At 39.9% G+C, this 16,628-nt stretch overlaps 1 protein-coding gene across 16 annotated transcripts in view; it reads left to right on the forward strand.

Annotated features, from left to right (window-relative positions):
• The first annotated feature begins 7,500 nt into the window (after positions 1-7,500).
• IKZF1 (IKAROS family zinc finger 1) overlaps positions 7,501-16,628 on the forward strand; it is a 69,737-nt gene continuing 60,609 nt past the window's right edge. For 3 of the 16 annotated variants that reach the window (XM_050971056.1, XM_050971051.1, XM_050971065.1), the window contains exon 1: positions 7,865-8,688. The gene's annotated coding sequence lies outside the window, so the exon portion shown is untranslated. The other 13 variants (XM_050971058.1, XM_018907358.3, XM_050971059.1 and 10 more) reach the window with 11 other exon arrangements.

Below are 16,628 nucleotides of genomic sequence, written 5' to 3' on the forward strand. Positions count from 1 at the left end.
AATTCATTTCCCCAAGCTGAGTCTCTTTCCCCATCATGGTCAGTGAGTGAGCTCTGGGTCCTTACCTTCACCCATGACCTTTTTCTTGGTATTTTCTCCCCCTGTCCTGCTGAGGAAGGGGAGCCAGGGACTGGCTTGGTGATCACTTGGCAGCCAGCCAAGGTTAATCAATCAGAAGCTCACAGCTGCCTTGTCATCTGGCCAGCTCAATGTGAAGGCAGAGAAGGTTCAGCCTGCCCTGCAGACATGCCCTTATAATGGATTCCTTTACCACACTTTTCTGAAATTCTCAAAATGTTTATGGTGTTCTCTGAATACCCTTGTGAAATAAAAGTGTTAACATTGCCATTTTCTCCAAGAAACTGTGCTACAAAGAGACTGAATGGTTCGCTTAAAACTGCACAGTGAATACTATCCAGTCCTCTTGCTTGGAATGCAGCAGAGGTCTCCAGAGCTTGCTTTATCTCTGTTAGTAATAGAAGATATCTCCCTCTTGGATTCCTAAACAGAAACTCTTAATCGCTATTAAATATAAAAGTTTTGAACAAGTTATAGAGAACACAACGGTACTCGTACCACAATGGCACTCTAGCCACCTACCTGCCATCACTAGCTATAAATAAAATAATCCAGAGAGATGTAAACTCTCAGCTATATTGAAATACATTGGAATAGGAAACCATGAAGATAAGCTTACTTAAAATGGGTTTGTTTTTCTAGACTCAAGATACTTCTAGTAAGTGCAGCAAGTATCAGAAGTTATAATTCATCTCTAACTAAGCGCAAGAGCAGTCTCCTGAGCCAGGTGCGGCTTGTAGAAGATGACAGTTCTCATGGACACCAGTGTTTTTTTCTAGGGCCAAATGAGTGTACTTCCTATAAAGCTGAATTAAAGTTTTTAATACAAATGTTCAGTGAAAGAAAATCTGTCCCAGAATGAGTTTGAGATCCACTAAAAGGTGAAGATTCTTGCCATTTTTGGACAGTTCAGAAACAATCATATATGATTCACATAATCAAATAAAACAATTGAATATTGAAACAGCAGACAATGCAATGTTCAGAGATCTTCACTAAATATATATATCAGTAGTAAGTTAACTTAAAAATTAGGATTTGTTACTGAAGATTTTGTGAGCAGTGATGCTGAATCAATCCTTCAAATATTAGCAATGCTGTTAATAGTTAACTTTTTCTGAAAATTGAGAGAAACATACTTCTGAATCTTTCTAATCTGACTTCATTAAAGATCTGTGTCTTGAAAAAATAGACAAGAGACCTTAAAAGATGTATTTAAAAGAAAATGAAAAAGCAAATCTCTATGATCAGGATGTCAGTTCATTAACACAACCCTTCATTGCTCTCTGTTTCTTACTAGAGAGCACTGAAATTATACCAGAGTTGTATCATTTCACCTTGTTCAGAAAAACCACCAGATATCTACTTTTAAGCTTTTTTATCTGTCCATATGAATTTTTAGGGGGTAATTATAGGAGTAGTTGAGGAAGAAGATGAAGTGTCCATTTGCCAACCAACTACCATTCTAAATTTTGGATGTCTTCCTAATTAAGCCAAGATTGAGGCCATGCAAAAATGGACTTATATCTTTGTCCTACTTCCAGATACCTACTCATTTAGGTTTAATTTTGGCAGTAGTCCCTCAAGAGAAACATTAGTCAGCCCTTACACAACTCTGTTAGTGGAGAAATGTCTGATTAACAATGCTGTTCTTGGAATAGATCCAGTATCTGGCTAGGCTTAGGAACATCTTCATCTCTGCCTGTGTATGTAAGTCATAAACACTGTGGTCTTCATCTTGTAAACAGACAGCTCTAACACCTCCATGTAATATATGTTAAAAAAAAAAAAAAAAAAAAGCAAAAAAAGATACAAACCAAACACTTTGATCCTCAGATCCAATGGATGGCCAAAGGAACTGTGTGACAAACCCTCTTAATTCAGCTCCTTTTGTATAGAATACTTTTACAACATTTTTTCTGAGAAGAAAATTAGTGGAGAAATTTAAACTTCAATACAGCCTTAACTGGACAAGTTTGGAAGGGATCAGTAACAGAAAAGTTAATAGGAGAGAACATTTTTCTTTTTAAATTTGTATGTATATTTAATGGTCTCTGAAAAACAGATGATTGCCTTTTTCTTATCCCAAGCTCTTTAGATATCTCTTCCACCCCCATTGCTGAAGAACGGTCAGCCAGAGCAGGTTGCCCAGGACCAAATTCAGATGGGTTTTGAATATCTCTACAGATGGAGACTCCACAACCTCTCTGGTAAATGTGTTCAAATGTTTGGACACAGAGTAAAAAAAGTACTTTGCTTTCAGGTGAAATTTCTTTCACCCCTTTTCTCTTTTCCTAGCAGTGAGAACCATTGAGGAGAACCTGGCTGCTTTTTCTCCCTTTTCTCCCATCATGTGTTTAGAAATGGATATTCCTTTGGCCTGTCCATTCCTCAGGCTGGACAGCCCCAGCTCTCCCAACCTTTCCTCATAGGAGAGGTGTTCTAGTCCCTTCATTGTCTTTCTTGCCCTGTGTTGGATACTGCATGTTTTCCCTCATGTCTGATCAAAGAGTTCTAGAAACCTTGCAGATACATACTAGAAACATACTACTAGATACATACTACTACATAAATTACTGAGGTCCTGCTCTGAGGCATTTTAAGAAAAAGAAATATCAAATAATTTTACATTTGTAATTCTGAACAAAGCATTTCTGTTCTTAGTCTTGTTGGAAATCAAGAGTAATTATTGGATTTCAGTAGCTGTCTCCAGACGTAAATTGATGTTGAATTTTATGTATGTTCTATGTAAAGTTAGTTGAAAAAAAAGAAGCATAAACTAAACTTTTAATTTAAAATAGCTGAAGCAGCAAAATTTGGTCCATAGGCCATTTCAAAACAGAGAAACTGAATTTTGGGTTCAGTTACATTAGACTAAATCCTACATGCCATGTTTTTATATGCACAGTCATTGCTGGGTAGTCTTCAAAGCAAAAAGTGTCATTCCTGTAAGTCTAATGTTTGTCCTTGCTGAGGGTGCAGCTGGTGACAGCAGTGTCTTAGTCCTCTGTAGTCAGAACTTTCCTACTGTAGAAAGAAATTTTGTCCTGCTCTCTTCCCTTGTCACCAAGGTATTACTGTAAGTAACCAAGTCCCTGACAAAACTGATTAGCCTGTCATCAAGAATGCCCAGTCTTGCTCAACAGACTGGGCAATTCATGTTGCCGGAGCAGACAACAGCTTGTGATAAAGTGACACCTATTATCTAGCACCTCTGTGCACTGCCTAAAGAGCAATAACTAGAGTGTGTCAATCCTATGAAATGGAGTGGTGGTGTGGCTTTTTCCTATCTCTATCATACTTGTCCTGTAGGCAGATCCAAAGGCCAACTGTTCTTCTAACAGATTCTTCAGGTTACCAAAGCCATCTGAGTGAAAATGCCAGAGATCAACCAGCAAAACAATGAGATAACAAGCTGGATGCAAATGAGACTTCCTGAATTTGTCCTGAATTTGTTCTTCATTCTTGGTCCAGATGCAGCTATGAGCAGGAAGTTTTAGAAAGGATGCTGTTCAAACAGTGATATGACAGAATGTGTGGGACTGATGATGTCTCTGGTATGCCCCTTCCCAAGTGTTTTGTGTGTGTGTACATGGATGTGTGCATATGCACACCCATAACCAGAGCATTTGATTACACTACAATTGTTAATACATGAAAACTTGAGATTCTCCTGGCTGAAGAGCAACTGCGATTCAGCTTCATGGTTATACATCAGTCAGTCAACAGTCACACAATATGCACCTCTCCTTGATGCCAGAAATATCTGTAGTCATATTCATCCTATTACATTTCCTTAATATAAATTATTCTTCTGCATTAAAGAAAAAAATAAAACAAAAAATCCATAAACAAACCCCCTTCTCTTCCCATACACTATTCCTAAAAAGGAAAGAAGTTAACAAAAACACTGATGACAAACTGTTATTCAATTATTTCACCTACACACAGATTAAAATCTCACATAGCTGATCATGTCATCCATGTTTCCTTGCAATGTTACAGCAATTATTTATCTCATGTTTGTGTTAGCATTTATAAGGCATTAAGAGATTCTCTGGTCTCTCAGTAAGCAACTCACAAAGAAAGAGTGGAGAGGCTGAGGTGCAGAAAACCATATGAGGAAGGCTTTCGAATCTTACACAGGTGACTAAACAGTAGTATGGTAGAAATTAGTAGGAAAATACACAGCCTGGAGAGAGAAAGGGACTTGTAGCTGAGTTCAGGGAGTCAGTTGGTGAAAGAAGTTATGTGGGAAAAAAGTCTGAAATGCTTATACATAAATGAGATACTTGAATTTTGGTAGAGATCAAGTAAAGGACAATGGGAAGGCAGTGTAAATTGGGAGAAAGGTGAGTAAGTATGTTGTAACAGTGCCTGAGGAGTCAGCACAGCAAGGCAAAGAGGAAAATTACATTAACAGATTGATGGGAAAGAAAGAAGATCTTGGTGGGGATATTTTCTATTTATATGTCCTTAGCACAGGTGGTATTTCCTGTCATGTATAAGGAGAGGAATATGTGGAATTTTGAGATGCTTTTGAGGTAAAAGCATTAGAGCTTTGCTGCACGGTGACAGTTCTTTTCTAAAGCTAAAAATCTGAGACTACAGTTTAATGGATTGAAGATTCTAAACAAAAGTCTATTAAATGTTAGACATTATGTGCAATTGGAGCAGTGATCTGTATTTCCTAAGTAATATTCAAATACCTGCCAATCATCTACTTAGTGTGAGGTCCATGATATTTTTTTAAGCATTTCTGGCACTCCTAACTATGAAGAGCCCTCTGAGAGGAAAATAGTCCAGTGGGAGATTTTTCAGGGTGAGGGAACTAGTTACGATAAGGACAGTGAAATGAGCTGGTCACACTTAGCATTATAGTAGAAAGCATGGTTCATGGGAGATTTCTGGCTGTAGAATACAACATCCATTACCCTTTTGTACCTCTGAAAATTCACCATGAAGATTTCTGAAAAATCTTCACCATCCTCATCTTGATCAGAAATTCTGTATTCCAAACTGAATGAAAACTTCTCACCCAACCAGTTCAGGATCCCACAAGCAACCCCTCTGAATAATTAGAACTAAAATAAAAATTTTGTGACAAAAAGCCAAGAGAAACACCTGCCTGGCACACTCCAGCTGTTGCACCTAATATGCATGCTCTGTGCTTAACACTTTTTTATTGATTCTCAATTTGCAAATCTTTTCTGTTGTACTTTTATATTTAATCATCAGCACCTGCCTGGTAATGGACTGAAGCAGCATGAATGTGGCATGCTGTCCATTTTGAGGATTCAGGTTGGTAAGACTGCTGCAGGAAAGCAATAAATGGGAAGTGGTAATACACAGCAGTAGAAATACAGTAGCTCCTGCAATACAAATTACTATTTGTATTTAAAAATAAATCTGAAAGAAACCATTCATTGTGCAGTCTTGTTAGATGCTTCCCACAATAAATCTAGCAACGGAAAAGCCTCTTTGGCAGATATCAACTGCTGTACGATTTAGCTGGCAGTGAATTAGACAACTCTAAGGCCACTCTTTTTTTTTTTTTTTTTTCCTTTTTTTTTTTCTCTACATTGCTCTCCCTTTACAGCCCACTTTCTCTCATCCTAAATTCCCTTCTGTCACTGGAAATACCACAAGAGGAGGATTGTAGAATCTGACTCCTCGGGCAAGTACCTGAGTGTGTATCTGCACTATCCCTCAACAGATCTGTTTGAAGAAGCTCTGGGCTTGGGACACATCACCGGCACAGTGAAGGTCTCTTCACACTGGCCACTGCTGCCCTCCCAGCAAGGAGCTTGCTGTACCTGAGAGAGCCTGGGACCAGTGAGCTCAGTGCTGCTGTGGCTGTGCTGCTGGTCACTCTCCAGGGTAGAAGTGGTGAAAGGATTTTTCACAACATCCACTCAGTATAGAGAGCTCCTATGAGCTGTTAACAAACTTAAACACAGTGAATAACAGAAGATCACATCTCACAAGATTTAACCTTAACAGGCTCAGTTCACACATGTCTAGCAACTCAATTTTTACCTCAAAACTTTGTCAAGAATTTAATGGGACATGGCTTGTGCAGTGTAAAATCTGCCTTTAAAAATATATGCGAAATCAGTTCCCCCTTAGTGTGCTGGAGCACGCAGACCCTGTGGCAGCTGGAGCACAGGAGAGCAGCAAACAGCTCCTGAAAGAGCCATTCCCCAGCAGAGTGTCAGTCCTTTTGCTTTGAAATATCCAAACGCACATATCTGTGGAAAGTTGCTGAGTTCCCTTGAGTTAACCAGCTTCTGCTTTTGAAGGTGTCTGGTGAAGCTCTTTCTGCCTGTATTCCCGGTCCTGCTGAGGATGGGCTCTTTGTGATTTGCTGGAGAAAAGTGCTAACTGCAAGGCACATGGTGGCACCTTTGCTGGATCTTTTGTAAATCTCTTTCTTTCTTTTTACTACCTGGGACTGCCAGGTGTTCTACTTATCAAATGCTCTTGATTCCCTGTATGCAAACCTGCTGGAAGACATGGGGTTCTTCTGGAATAAATATGAGAATTTGCCTATGAGTTTCAACCCTATCAGATCCATAAAATCTACTTATAAGGTACAATAAAAGGAGGGTTCTGCATCTCTTTTAGAGATGCAGTGTGAAAAATCAAAAAATTGAGAAGCACCAGGTCTCATCTCACACATACCCAGATACTATCCCAGTTTGTGAAGCACAAAGCAGTCACATCTGCAGAGCTTCTCTGAGGGAAGGAGTGCCTGAAATAAATCCCTGGGTACAGTTTTACCATTTCTGTTCTGAAAAAAATGTCCAACTTACCCTCAGAGACCTAACCTTGCTCTATACTACAAACTTTTAGGAAGTAGTAAACAGTTTCTGTTTCAAAAAGCTTGCATTCTAAGCTCCTGATCTTTCCAATTCTTACTTGCTTAGCTTTTTATTTTTTTAAATCCATGAGATTATACACATGCATAAAGCTATGCCTAAACTTTTGTCATATGAGAGCAAAGATAAAGGTAGGATGTGAGAAATGAAGTATTTGTTGTCCACATCTTGAGGATGAGGAACTGAAGCACAGCAAAAAATTAGATCCTCATCCTCCACAGAGTGTAAATGTGCTTAATTCTTAAGCATGAGTAATTTCCATCAGGTTTGACGTGCCCTCCGGACTGAAGAGTAAGGTCTGGGTTTCAGCTACTGTCTCTGCCACCGATTTTAAGTAAGTTACTTAAGTTCTGGTCCAGCGATTAAATTCAAGAGCACAAAAAGCGCGGGACGCGTCTTGCACGGGATGCGAAAGACTAGGCTGAAGTAAAGATGATCTGACCCCCTTGCTCGGGAGGTGGATGTCGGCAGCTGACGGTCTCTGACTCTGGGCCCTATCGCTGTGCCTGGCAGCTGCCTGCCGAGTGCCTCCCTAGCGCGGGCACACCCGAGTCCCGGCCCCGGGAGCCTCCGTGGGGCGGCGCGGAGCCCGGCTCCTCTCCCGCGCTTCCAACTGTGCGCAGCCGGCGGGGCGCCCCGGTGACAGGTAACGCAGGTGAATGTCCCTCCGTCCCGAGGGCCGCCGCTCGCCAGCCGCCGTCCCAAGGTGGGGCGGGGGCGTGCGCGGGCGCTGAGCGGGCGGCGGCCGCGAGGGGCGGAGGGCGGGAGGCGAGCGAGCGGGAGCGGCGGGGGAGGGACCGGGCGCGGAGCCGCCGCCCGCGGGGCAGCGCCGGCACATGGAGCGGCGCCAGCCGCCGCCACAGCTGCCGCCCGCCCCGGCCCCGGCATAGCAGGTACCGCGGGGCGGGGGGTCCCGGGCGGGCACCAGCTCCAGCCCCCGGGGTGAGCGGGGCGTCAGCCCCGGGCGGCTGCGGTGCGCGGGCGAGGAGGGGCCGCGCGGAGCCGGTGCTGCCGCGGAGAAGTTGCCGGGCGCGTTAAGTGGGAGACCGCGGAGCCCGGTCATCCCATCCCATCCAGTCCCATTCCATCTCTCCCCCTTCTCCCCGTCCCACGCGCTTTTTTCTTTTTCTTTTTTTTTTTTTTTAACTTGAAAACATTGAGCCGAACATACAGCTCGGGTGTAAGACAGGCTTTTTAGAGTGCTTCCTTAAAATTTCAGAGATGAGTAGCCATGAGGAGCTGGCCGAGAAGGGGTATTCATTGATTCAAATGCGGATTGGTCTGCGTTCTCCTCGAGTCAGCTACAGCACTTAGGTTCAGTCAAAGCCCGCGTTCCGAGTGCTTGCGCCTGTAGTTTGCAGAGGGGAGGCAGGTACGGAGGTCGTAAAAACGATTAGGAAATTGTAAAATTATCAGCCCCAGTGCGCTTGAGGGGAACGGCATTAGAGAAGTTGCTGACTTCCGAATAGCGGCGGCACCAGAAGTTTTCCTCCTTGCCTTACAGCCTGTCACAGCTGGAGGGTTTTTTTCACCCTGCTCCGCAAAGTTACCCTCTCTGTGAAGGGACGGTTTCGTTCTGCTGTCGTTGCTAAAGAAGATGCACTTAGTTAGAAACTGTGTGTGAAGAAATGAGTTCCCACTGCGGCAGTCGGTTCTAAGGAAACTTTTAATTTTGTGCTTCAAGAAACCTGATTACTTCTTGGATTGCTTTTCTACCTTGGTTTAGAAGGTATGGTAACACTGCCAGACATTGTGCAAAGCATTCTGCTTCCAAAGTTGTTAAAAGTTAATAATACTGTGTCAGAAAATTTTGTAGCGTATGACTGCAAATTATGTCAAAAAAGTGATGTTTTGTGGGATGCAAGAATTTTTAGACCTGTATGGCCGCTGGCTTAAAGTACTGAAATTGTTGTAGAAGAATATAATGTTATTTCTTTTTACTTTTTCTATCTTTTTCCTTTCTTTTTTTTTTTTTTCTTTTCACCTCATCTTACTGCAAGAAGTGTTTTCAAGGACTTTGTGTGGAGGTTAGAAGTTAGGACTTAGAGCTTTTTGACTATGTATTTTTCTTTCCGATATATGGATGCTACCAAGGTTACATCGATATGCATTTTCTGTCCAGATGTCCTAACCTTACCCAAATTAAATAAACCAGGAATATAATTCTATGTATATTTTGTGCATTCACATTAATAACCCATTTTCTATACTTTATTTGTTTAGTTTTAAAATTCGAAGCTGTAATGCATTGGTAAGGTCCAAATCCTTTAAAAGACACGCTTTGTTAGTTTCAGTTGACTGCTCACATCAGTTGTAACTCACACTCACTCTGCAGTACCATGGAGTATGACTCACTGTTAAATGTTATAAATTATCATTGAAATGTAAAGAAAAAACATATTGATATGTTGCGTTTAGAAGTAAGTACTAAAATTCCTTTCAAATACTTGGAAATACTTTATCTGAATCAGCTAAGCAGGGGCATGTTCTGAGTGGCTTGTGGCACTGCTCTCTCACCTTGCTAGTGAATTGCATAGTTTAAGGTGTTTGAAGCCTTAGTGAAATAGAAAAAGGAAGGATGCAATGCCTTTAGCTTCTGATTTTTTTTTTTTTTAATTCACTTAATAACTTTATTTTTTGTTCTCTTTGTTACTGAGGGAAAATGTAAGTCCAAAAAGTGCCAGTGGATTTGACCATGTTACCATGAAAATTCCCCATTCATGGGTTAATATAACAGCTGATACAGTAGTTGATACCATGTCTCTTTCCTAAAAGGTTTCATTGCTCCCATGCATGGACTTCTTTCTAACACTGGCATGGTCTGCTTTGATTTTAACTCATCTTGGTCAAAAAACTGAATAAAAACCACAAGATATACTGCTTAGAGTGCCTTATGTGCCCACCTCCTCTATCCTTAGCAAAACTCTACCAAGTTTGAGTTACATGGCTGTATGCTTTACTTCTTTGTCAAAGCCTTTGAAACTGAAGCCTGAAGAGATGAGAAACCAAGTGCAGACCATGTGCAAGATCGAGGACTCTTAAAACAGTTCATGTCCTTATGATAGCTGTCTGTAGCAGAACTGCGGGGGGGGAAGTGTCCAAAATACTGCAGAGCTCTGCACTTTACGTAGTTCATGTTTCTATTATCCCAGACTTGCTTCCAACCTTAAAGATTTTCTCACAAATTTTAGTATGGGTGACTACCCAGGTGCTCTTTTTCTTATTTTTCCTTGGGGTTTTTTTGTTTGTTTGGTTTTGGTTTTTTGTTTTTTTGGTTTTTTTTGAGTAAAGTAGGAGAAACTCAGAACATTATATACAACAAGTTTATGAAAAAATATAAATAGAAATCATATCCCTAATTATATAGTAAATTATATCCTTAATTATATGGTAAATTTAAGATAAAAGCCAAGGAGAAATCAGGTTTACCCACTGAGTGAAAAGACTGACCAGACTAAAGTCAATGGAAGTCCAGTGCTGGATATTCCCAGCATCCAGGACTTCAAATCTAATGCACTGATCCTTGCAAGAGTCTTCTGCCTACTGGATATAGCTTCCAGGGGAAATGACAGAAACACAGAAGCATAGTATGAAATTGTACTGAGTGTCCTGATTCTTCAGGAAGGAGTGATGGACCCTAGTATTTGAAGAAGAATCTCTAATGTCTCTGGGCCAATGTAATGGAGGGAAGACAGGGCAGAGAACTCTTTGCCCTTTATGCTCCCTTAGCTTAGGAGAAGCTTAGGCACTGATACTATGTGCATCTTTTATCCCAGCTGAGTATTTCTCAGGGTGGCTACTTAACTAAAAGTGAGAAAATGCCTTGGTGTGTTTTTAGTAGGTCCCAAACTCCTGAGTTGCATTAGAGAGGCAAGCTTGTCATATACCTCAGACTTTCCACCCCAGCTCCCAGCTGCCAGTACTCCCCCCAGGAATGATCTGGTTGTTTGCTCCCTTTTATAAAGATGAACAACACCTTTGTCATTTGTGTTGCATTCAGCATACCATTTAAAAATGCAATAGTCTCCATCTCAGCATTACTATAGCAGTTTTCCTTTCCCTTGTGGACCTTAATACCAAAAACCTGGTCTGCTTGCTGCTTCCACTGCATAGCAATGCAGAAATGTAACTGGATAACCAATCCATGGAGTTTTACAGCAATGCAAAACTTCTTTCTCATCATTAAAATTGGATAACTCCAAAATGAAGCCAAAAACTTTTCCAGACATATTTTATTTGAGCTAAGGTACTTCTTATACTAACACCACAATTTTGCAAAAAACAAGGAAATGGGTCCAGTCTGTATTTCAGCAACAAAAAGCAAGGGCATAATGAATTGTATGCTGTTCTGGCAGATAGTTTTTGGCAATGTTCTCTTAAAAAGTCCAGAAGATATCAAAAGTCGTGGATCACAGCCTAATTGTGTGGCTCTTTGTCAGGAAAAACTTCCATTGAAGGCTTATGGGATTATTTTTTTCCTGTTTTATGTGCAAGAAAAGCTGGATCCATAGTAATTTTTGTTTTTTGGTCAAGATTCACATATGTACTTCATTATATTTTGATCAGTCATTACTTTCTACTATTATTAAAAGTAATAGAATTAGACCAAAAAAATAATAGTAAAATCGTAGAATTTAGTGTAGCAATAATGGAATCTTTGGAAAATGTTGTCATCCTTATGAGAGTAAGGCAGGATGCACTGCTGGCTCCCCTGGAATTCCCCTCCCAAGTGACAAACACCACTTTTCTAACAAGTATAAAATTACTCAGAAAGAAAGAACACTGGGAATACATTATCCCAGTTGAGAAGTGGAAGATAAGGACTCTCATGGATGTTTTCTGGGACTATAATTCTTTGGGAAGCCTTTTTAAAGGCTTGCAAGTCAATGCAAGAATCAAAAGAGGAAAGACCCATTCTTTACTGGTATTATTTCTGTAATCCAATGATTATTTTTGCTTCCCCCCCCCCCCGCCCGACACTGGAGTGGAAAAGTGTTTAGAGATGAGTGTGAATGCCATATGAGGCAAGGCAGACAGCCTCAGTCTTGTCAGTTTTATGGCATTTTTTTAAACAGGAGGCTACTTTAAATACCTTCCACTCATCCAAAGTAGCTGCAGTAGTTTTCTGTCTCCAATGGCTATCCAGCAAAGTGGACTGACTTCAGCTGGAAAACTCCCTTCTCCCACGGTCAGCTGTGGCTTGCTGTCCCTTTTATCAATCTATACATAAACATAACTACAACTCAACAAAAGTTTTGTTTGCTCCCTAAATTTAAAAAGAATTATGTTTACTCCTTAAGGGATGTTGCAATGCATCTTTATTAAAACCCCGACAACTTCTGCCTCACCCTTCTCCTTCAGAACCCAGCTTCCTCCATGCTTTAAGGTGGTGAACAAGAAGAGAGCAGGGGGTTTTTGCACTAAGCAGCTTACCACCAACACTGTGATGGCTGCAAAAGTAGGTCCTAGTTCTGAAAAGATACATGCATGTTCTCAGCTTTGTTTGTACCACAGCAGATTCTTGGGCATAGGACCATGCAGGTTTGGGAGCTTCATGGCACGCTCATGCTTCCTGTATAAATGCTTCCAAAGGCCATTCAGACTGCAAGTTTGGATGAGCATTCACGTTGAAATCATCGTATTTTTTAAGCCATGGGAACTGTCCACTTCTCTTGCTTATTTTGCTTATTTCATGTGAAAGATTTACATTTCTTCTTCTGATTCCACTTGCTCTAGCTCAGTGAAAGAGAAACTTGCTCTGTAAGAGAGATCAGGTTCCCCGCTGAATTGCTTCATTTTTCTGCTTGTTTCAACTCACTGAGAACAGCAGAGCAATTGTAGTATAAAGCTGGAATTGACCATAGTGGATATTTGCAAAAGCAGAGTGAGTTAACTAAACTATATAGTATGGAGGAACTTGCTAATTTGCGTTAATTTTAGGAGTTATTTTTAGGAGTTATTTAAGGGTAAAAAAAAAAAATATCACACCAATCTCTAATATGCTTATTCAGGCTGGTAATGTCCTTTAATAATCTGTAACAGCCTGAACAGTTTGAAGGGAAATTAGGAAGCAACTCTGTGATCATGAAGCAGAGTTACTGAAACCTTCTATAATTTGGACAAATTGACTGCTGATATATTGTAGAGTATACTTGGCAATAACAATTCTCGGCTTGAAGAAGTGCTTTTATGTTCTCTCTACTGCATATTTAGGTACACTGTGGTGAGGACATCCTACGCTTTTTATATCAGATAAATAGGTATATACAAAAAGTACAGCTCTTCATGCGCTGTTTGCCTCCCCTTGAGTGAGAGCTCTGGAGGAATATCTAAGAGCTCTATTTGGCCACTTGAGAATATGCTGTGTTCTTAGATTGAGTACCTTAATTTACACCCCTCACCTTTTATAGTTGGTTTATTTATAAGATGGAAGTGTGTACGTTTTCTTTGTCCTGGTGAATTTATTCTACTTTTCTGCTTGATTTTTAGTGAATAAAGGTGACAAGGTTTAATGAGTTAATAAAACTTGCCCTTAATTAGGAAGATTACCTTCATATTTTTCTCATATTGTGGAAACAATTTATAATTACTCTGTTTGCAGTTCAAAAACTTGAAGGAAGAACCTTTTTTCATATTTGCAATGATATCAAGTCCAGTAATTTGCACACAAAGTCAATAAAAGAATGGATTTTTTATTATCTCCTTTATCAATGAATTGTTACATGAATTTAGCTCAAGCAGAGAAAATGCTAGAAGGAGCACAGATGAAACTCACATATATGATGCAAGATGCACTTTTTATCATTTATCAGTGATTTGAAAAAGAATTCCCAAAGAACTGAGAATTCTGTAGGATCTTTGAGACAACTTTTTTTACACCCTCACAATTGTTCCCTTACACAGAAATTAATTTTACATGTGCCAGACATTTAAATGTTTCACATCTGCACTGTTAGCAGGGTTCTTTTCTTAATCTTGTGTGTTGAATTACAGTGCTTCCTTCATTTTGCAGACAGGAGCTCTCCATTGAAATTTCACTGTATGCTCATAATTGTATTGTCAATTCGTGTAGTTAACCAGCATTTACACTAGGCAGGAATAGAGAAATGACTGAATAAACTAAACATCTCCCTTGACTGTGTAGAAAATGCTGAACACAGAATTAGTGCAGAGGGAAAGAAATTGATCCACTTAATTTTAACCTTTTTTCTGTTTTAATCCAGGTCTTTAAAAGACCTAGAGGTATTTGTTTTGGTTTTTTTGAACAAAAATGGAAGGACACTGAAGTGCTCATTATGACTCTCAGTTTTCAGAAAGGACCACCCCTCACCTTGGTAGTTATTATTTACATTGAGCTGTGTGATGAGGCGGAAATTAAAAATAGAATTAAAATGGTTCTAAAGTAGAGTCGTTCACAGAGATGGTGAAGTGTAGCATATTAAATTACAATAATAAAGCTAATTATCAGCTGCTTGCTGAGATATTGAATGCTTTTAATTAAAATGAGTTTGTAGAATTCTAGCAGTTTTCTTCAAGTATTTGAAGATTGGTTATACAATACAGATTAGCTTCTTTCCATGTTTAACAGTCTTCCTGTTGCATGTTTAACCATATTTAGCAAGTTTGTACATGAAGTTATAAGCCTGTTTTTATGTATATATATATATATATATATATATGTATGTATTAGCTTTTTGGTTTAAAATGAAGCTAAGTGTTAAATCCTTTTACAAAGGTGTTTTTATTCACCTCTTCTCTTGGATTTTGCCCTATCTTCCATGGATACAAGATGCTTGGTTCTGTACCTCTAGTGCAATTAGAAATGCAGCTGTACTATCGTTCTGCAGGCAGATGCATCTCCCAGCTTAAACCCCAAAAGATCAATGAGACATATATGTTGATACCACTCCTAACCTGTTTTTAATGTGCAAAATTAAGGGATATAGGAGCTTTTGGTGTTTTTCAGGCTGCAACCTCCTTTTCCTTTATTAATTTATTTATTAAACTTCACTTTAGGTGCCTTAGGCGGTTGAATCTAGGACCCATTTTAGGAGCTTCAATATAGGTTTTAAAGTGGATTGGGGTTTTATGGTTTTGGTTGTTGGTTTGGAGTTTTAGTCAGCTAAAGGTGAAGCCTGTGTGGTGAGGAGCCAATGAGATATGCCAGAGACCACAGACACGAGATGTGCTCACATACCAGCGCTCCATCAGAGCCAGCTGCTCCAGTGACCAATGTGAACAGTCCCATTCCTGCCATGGGACTGCTCACAGAAGTGGGAGTTGCGCAGTTGAGCCTTTCCTCAAGGCGGCTGTGGAAGTAAATCTGGGGTTTGCCTCTATGCTTGTTTTTCGCACTTAACCTAGAGTTGTCACCACTGAGGAATGCATGTCCCTCACCTTTTATATTTGCAAAAGTACCTGCAGAGCACCAGGTCCCTTGTAGAAAGTTTATTTCCCCTCCCCTCAAGACTTTGTGAGTGCTTATTTTCTTCTTTGAGGTTTCATGGAACTGTACCTGCTCCTGCAGGCCACACTCAAGACAGGTGTTCCTTCAGGCACCTTTCTATCTGCTCAGTATGGCTACACCTAAGAATTGTCAGGAAACATGCAGCTGGATGCAGTGTATGTTTGTGGAGTCCTTGCAGCACCAGAGGTGGATCTCTGTAGATGGAAGGATGGCTCTGAGTTTAGGTGTGCTGGTGTAAGACCAAAGTGGCTCCACAAATATCAGTACTTGTGATTTCTTTTCCTTACTGTGAGGTTCCATTGTGCTGAGTGTGGAGCACATCTTGTCTCAGAGAAGTCAGTACGTAGGTAGCTCAGGAAACACAGAAGAGTGTTTGGCATAGCTAGTCTTTGGCATTGGGTTGGGTTATTCCATTGAATCCCATCAATGGCCCAATCTTGGGATCTTGCAATATCCTAAGAGAACAGGATTGTAGAAGGACTGACATGCTTACACATGTTTTATATCAATTGATGAAGTCTTGTATGAATGCTAAGCATTCATTTCCTTGACAAGGAGGTTTACTTTTGAAATTGCTGGCAGACAAAAAAATAAACCAAGATTTGCCAACAATTAATTTGCTGATTCTGAAAGATTAAAAAATCTTGACCTTACTATGGCTTCTTCCTGTTTACACCTGTAATTCTAAAAGGTCCTAAATCCACTTCTGGTTGTAATTTACATTGGGTGTAAATGGAGCAGTACTTCCAGTGATTCATGGGGTGTATTTTGATATATTATTAAAACATAGCATAAGTTATATTGTACAGAAATTTGTAAGGAGGGAAATTCATGACATGTAAATTTTCTTCGGGATAAATGCTGAACAACTTTCATCCAAAATCATGGCCACTTAGATGCTTCCTTATTAAACAAAATTAATATAACCTTTCAGAAGGGTTGTGTGTTGATTATCAGGTAATTTAAAGCTGCAATATTTTGATTCTTTTTCCAAAGGATTGTAGTGGCTTCATCTCTGAATCTGGTATTTGTAGTCTGAAGAGGAAAGCATACAGGTTAGAGTTCTTTATCTGAATAGCCTTGAAGAAATAATTTTATCTATTTTGAAAGGAATTTTATCTATTTTGTAGCTCTTGTAAAAAAGGGGCAAACTTTGAAGCTATTTGTATTCCTAAATAGAAGAATTATCTATTATCAGCTAG

The sequence above is a fragment of the Serinus canaria genome, chromosome 2, assembly GCF_022539315.1.
Source record: "Serinus canaria isolate serCan28SL12 chromosome 2, serCan2020, whole genome shotgun sequence".
Lineage (NCBI taxonomy): Eukaryota > Metazoa > Chordata > Aves > Passeriformes > Fringillidae > Serinus > Serinus canaria.